We start from the raw sequence: 6,000 nt of genomic DNA on the forward strand, positions 1-6,000 counted from the left end.
AAGGAGCAGAGAGAGAAGCTGGACTCGTGTTCACCCGAAGCAGGGCACGAGCTAACCCGATGTTTGGGTGTTTGATATTGAGATATGGCAGGACTCGAACTCAAGAACCGTGAGATCGTGACCTGAGCGGAAGTCCGATGCTTAACCGACTGAGCCACCCAGACGCCCCAGATTGTCAATGAACTTTCTGTGTCATGCAGGGAGATCTAAGGAAATGGTCCAAATGGTCCAAATGGTCAGGACAAGAATTAGCCACGTGACTGAAGCAGGTACAACTACTTAACAGTCCAGCCTGTCAGTAGATATCTCATCTGAGATTCTTGGTGTGGGGGTATGGGGACTGGGAAACCCAATTACCTAGACGTGATGGGGGCAGGGATCTCCCCAGAGGCAAGGCTGAAGAATCACTTTCAGCTGCATCACAGGAAAATATTCGTAATTTTCTGAATCTAGGTTTCTATTTTAACAAATAACATGGATCTTACATAGTTGCCAGGGAATGTCAGATGTTTCACAATCCATGTGGCTGATTTAATGTACTTTCATGGTTTATATGACTTATAAAAAACTGCCCTAGTAAGTTTTGTCCCTCCGGGAATTTGGGGTCACAGGCTATGTGCCCGGCACTCTAGCTGAGGACTCATGAGTATTTTCTTCAATCCCCTCTCCCCTTTATTCATTTTTTTAAAGTTTATTTACTTTTGAGAGAGAGAGAGAGAGAGACAGAGCACAACTAGGGAAGGGGCAGAGAGAAGGAGACAAGGACTCAGAAGCAGGCTCCAGGCTCCGAGCTGTCAGCAGAGAGCCCGACACGAGGCTTGAACCCACGAACTGTGAGATCATGACCTGAGCCGAAGCTGGATGCTTCCCCAACTGAGCCACCCAGGCGCCCCTACCTCTTTATTCAAAGAATTGGATAGACAAAATGCACTCATCGAAATTTCCAGTTTTAACATCAGTGGCCTGAAGGAAAATGATGCCTACCTTTTGCCTAACTGAATTTTTCATCTGGATGTTTACTGCCATGGGGTCTCAGGGGTGGGAGATCTGAAAACTGGGTGTCTGGGACCACTGTGGAGTGTGGGTGGGTGGTAGTTAAAACCAACGTTGCCTCCTGTCCTGCATGGCCCCAAATGGCGGGGGGGGGGGGGGTGTACCCGGCCTTATAGGCAGAACTATTGGCTGGGTTTGGAGCCGAGAATCAACACACTTCCTTCCTCATGCCGCTTTCGTGGACAGTGAGCAGCGGCTCTGAAACAGAGGATTCCCCATTCACGTGCAAAGTCACCAGGGTTTCCTCGGGGGAGCACCTCCTCCAACCCAGTGTGGGGAACCAGAGACTGGCTGTTGTTTCATTTCAGAGATGGGTTGGATGACGGATGCAAGCCCTTTCTCTTTTTTTTTTTTTTTTTTTTTTTTACGTTTATTTATTTTTGAGACAGAGAGAGACAGAGCATGAACAGGGGAGGGGCAGAGAGAGAGGGAGACACAGAATCTGAAACAGGCTCCAGGCTCTGAGCTGTCAGCCCAGAGCCCGACGCGGGGCTCGAACTCACGGACCGCGAGATCATGACCTGAGTCGAAGTCGGCCGCTTAACCGACTGAGCCACCCAGGCGCCCCAAGCCCTTTCTCAATAAAAACATTTTATGTGTCCCCAAGAAGGTCTCCTTGGAAGCATCGCACAGCTCGTGTCCCATCTGTACTCTTGAATGTTCCTGTGCCCCAGATTCATTTTTTGGCACAGCTTTTGGGTGAAAGTGTGATTCGCTGAGCTGAGAAGTCTGCCCCCAGGTTGCCAAGGGGTTTTCTAGTGGCTGGGCTACGTGGGCCATCTCTGCTATCTCGCTTCAGTAAAGGCACTGATGGAGTTTGCTCTGAATCTGAAGCCACACCTCAACCCCTCTCCTCTACTCTGTAGGAGCGGGGAAACTGCAAAGCTGAGGCGAATCTGGGGAGAAAGGCAAGGGGGGAGAAGGCATTATCCACCCCCTGCCCCCCGCCCCGAGTCTGGAACCTCCAAAGGGAGAACTGAACCAGGTAAACGATACGCCATCAAGTCCCAATTAGCTGCAAGAGAACTTTCTTTCCCGGGTTTCTCACGGCTAACCTCATTACCCACATGGTTGACGTCTTGGTGGCACCCTCTCGACCTGACTCTTCTGTCATCCTTAGCCCTGCCAAAGTTCAATGCAAAAGAAAAGAATCAAAAGGTCGATTCTTTTCTTTCTTCCTTCTTTTTTTTTTAACGTTTATTTATTTATTTATTAAAATTTAAAAAAAATGTTTATTTATTTTTGAAAGACGGACAGAGCACGAGCGGGAGAGGGGCAGAAAGAGAGGAGGACACAGAATCCAAAGGAAGCTCCAGGCTCTGAGATGTCAGCACAAAGCCCAACGCGGGGCTCAAAGCCACAACCTGCGAGATCGTGACCTGGGTCGAAGTCAGATGCCCAACCGACTGAGCTCCCCAGGTGCCCCTACTTATTATTTTGAGACAGAGAGAGAGAGAAAGTTCAAGTAAGGGAGGGGAAGAGGGAGAGAGAGAGAGAGAGATACAGAGAGAGAGAAAGAGAGAGAGAGAATCCCAAGCAGGCTTCGCACCTGTCAGCATGGAGCCCAATGTGGGGCTCAAACCCATCAATCATGAGATCACGACCTGAGCCAAAGTCACACCGACTGAGCCCCTCAGGTGTCCCTTGATTCCTTTCAACTGCAGGCAGCCAGAAGCCTGAGAAAAATGTGACCATCACTGATCTTGATATCCAAGGAAGACAACAGCTTCTCTCGGGCTCTGGTTTTCCTTTCTCTGCCATGTTGTTCCGGGGAGACAACAGGTACAGCTGAGAGGCTGTGGACATCACCCTCTTCCCTCAGCCCTCCTAGCATAGCTTGAGAACTTGACTTTGGGGCCACAAGTCCTAACCCTCTGTAGGTGCTGGGTAAATACTGATTGGATGAATGAAGACACAGGGGAGTGAATAAATCAGTATATTTCAGGCAAACCGTGATTCAGTCACCTATCACACAACGGAAATTGCCTTCGAAAGGAAAACTGCAAATCATTTTTATAATAACAAATGTTTTTCATTTCTCTTTTAGAGAGAGAGAGAGAGAATGTGAGCTGGGGGAGGGACAGAGGGAGAGAGAGGAAGAATCCTAAGCGGGCTCCCCGCTCAGTGCAGAGCCCGATGTGGGGCTTGACCCCTCGACCCTGGGATCGTGACCTGGGCCAAAATCAACCGACTGAGCCACCCAGGCGCCCCATATCATAAAAATATTTTTTACATAAAAAATGCTTTTTACATAAAAATATTTAAATTTTTTTTAATGTTTGTTTATCTTTGGGAGAGAGACAGAGCATGAGTGGGGGAGGGGTAGAGAGAGAGAGGGAGACACAGAAGCAGAAGCAGGCTCCGGGCTCCGAGCTGTCAGCACAGAGCCCACCGCGGGGCTCGAACCCGCGAACCGTGAGATCATAACCTGAGCTGAAGTCGGACGCCCAACCGACAGCCCCCCAGGCGCCCCTACAGATCATAGAAAGAGGAACTTTTCTTTTTAACCGGATCAATGGCAGCTCTTTTGATTTAAGGCATATATATCATTTTTTTCCAATGAAAAGCTAGAAAGAATATTGAAGTCTTCGGCAGGAAGAATTTCACTGGCTACTAGCAAGACTGATTTAAGGTCATTGCCCTGGACCAATGCGCCGTCTCTCAGAGAATCAGCTCTGAGAAGAGATTATGTTTTGCAGATCCTACAGAAAGGGTCTAACTCACCTGGGTGTCCCAAGCGAAAGCGGGCAGAGAAAGAAGAGAGAGCAGACAAGAGAGAAAGGAAAAAAGAAACTCAGCCTTCAAAAGACAGAGAAAAAGGAGAGAGAGAAAGAGAGAGAGAGAGAGACAGATTCAGAGAGAAGCAGAGAGCGTGTGTCTGGGAAAGGCTTGGAAGGTGACTCCAAACCGGGCCACGGAAGGGCCCACATACCAGGCAGGACCGGCCCACGCCACCTGCCAGACTCTTCGACGAGGAGGCTCCACGCTCTTGGGGCAGAGTGTCATCTACAGCCCCAAGCAACAGACTGGGAGGGGTCTCTAGGCTTCCTTGGAACCTTCCCAGGGCCCAATACCCATTTGCCTCTAGGAGCTGAATCCCCAGGGCAGGCTCCCCCCACAGCCTGAATCGCACGGCCCCCGGGGGATAGCACGGTCCAGCGGGGACACATCCGGCCTGCTCTAGGTAGTGGGCAAGTTGCCAAGGGACAGTCCAACCTCCAGCTTCAGGTTCCCTCCTTAACAACTGAGGAGGTGTGGCCGGTACAGAATTGGCTCCGGATTCCGCCTCCTAGGTGGGGAGGGTTCTGAAAAGGGACAGAGGAGGCTTGGGTGAGAGTTAAAGGTGTTGGGATTTTTTTTTTTAATTTTTTTTTAACGTTTATTTATTTTTGAGACAGAGAGAGACAGAGCATGAACGGGGGAGGGGCAGAGAGAGAGGGAGACACAGAATCGGAAGCAGGCTCCAGGCTCCGAGCCGTCAGCCCAGAGCCTGATAAGGGGCTCGAACTCATGGACCTTGAGATCGTGACCTGAGCTGAGGTCGGACGCTTAACCAACTGAGCCATCCAGGCGCCCCAAGGTGTTGGGATTTTGACCTCAGGTTTAGCTGTGGCCCTGTGAACCCAGCCAGAGATGAGGGGATGCATGTCCGATTCCAGGCAGGATGAGGGCCTCTGTTCCCCAGTCTGAACTGCTTCCCTTCCATTGGTCGAACAAAAGAAAGGAGCTCAATAGCATCTTGGTAAAGAAGGGGAAAGTTCCAGGTGACTTTCCTTTTTTTTTTTTTTTTTTGTTAGCTAGTCATTTATTTAACTAGTCTCTACACCCAGTGTGGGGGTCGCACTCATGGCCTCAAGATCAAGATTCACATGCTCTTCCAACTGAGCCAGCCAGGTGCCCCATCCAACTGTCTTTCTCAGTCAACGCCAGTTGGGTGAATATAATTCTGCCCCATCACCCCCTGCTGAGTGAGTCACTTCCTCCTCCTGTGCCTGATTTCTCTCACTTAAAGTCCTGTCCTCAGGCTTCAACTAGACAGAAAATCAAAAGGATATACAAGAATTCAACACTACCACCAACCCAAAGCATCTAATGTATTTTAACAGAACGCTTCATCCAGTAACAGCACACTTGTCTTCAAGTGTCTGTGGAATGCGTACCAACTGAAACCATATCCTGGGCCCTAAAATAAACCTCAACAAATTTAAAGCAATTGAAATCACACTGAATGTGTTCTCTGACCATAGTGGAATTAAAATAGGAATCGATAACAAAAAGGCGACAGAAAATGTCCAGACTTAGACACCGAACAACACATTTCTAAATAATCCATGGGCCAAAGAAGGAAGTATCGAGGGAAATTTAAAAACACATTAATCTGGGGGCCCCTGGGTGGCTCAGTCGGTTAAGTGTCCGGCTTCGGCTCAGGTCATGATCGCATGGTTTGTGGGTTCGAGCCCCACGTGGGGCTCTGTGCTGACAGCTCAGAGCCTGGAGCCTGCTTCGAATTCTGTGTCTGCCCCTCTCTCTGCCCCTCCCTTGCTTTCTCTCTGTCTCTCTCTCTCACTCTCTCAAAAATGAATAAAAATTTTTCAAAGTTTTAATAAATAAAATAAAAAATACATTAAACTGAGTGCAAATGAAAGTATAATATTTAAATCTGCGGGGCACAATTAAGGCAGTACTGGGAAATAAATTTGCACCACTAAATGCGTACTTTGTCTTTATTTTTATTAAAAACAATTTTTTTTAATGTTTATTTTTGAGAGAGAGACAGAGTGTGTGCGGGGAGGGGCAGAGAAAGAGGGAGGCACAGAATCTGAAACAGGCTCCAGGCCCTAAGCTGTCAGCACAGAGCCCAATTCAGGGTTCGAACTCAGGAACTGTGAGAGCGCGACCTGAGCTGAAGTTGGAGGCTTAACTGACTGAACCACTCAGGTGCCCCAT

The sequence above is a fragment of the Leopardus geoffroyi genome, chromosome E1 (genome assembly GCF_018350155.1).
Source record: "Leopardus geoffroyi isolate Oge1 chromosome E1, O.geoffroyi_Oge1_pat1.0, whole genome shotgun sequence".
NCBI classification, from domain to species: Eukaryota; Metazoa; Chordata; class Mammalia; order Carnivora; family Felidae; genus Leopardus; species Leopardus geoffroyi.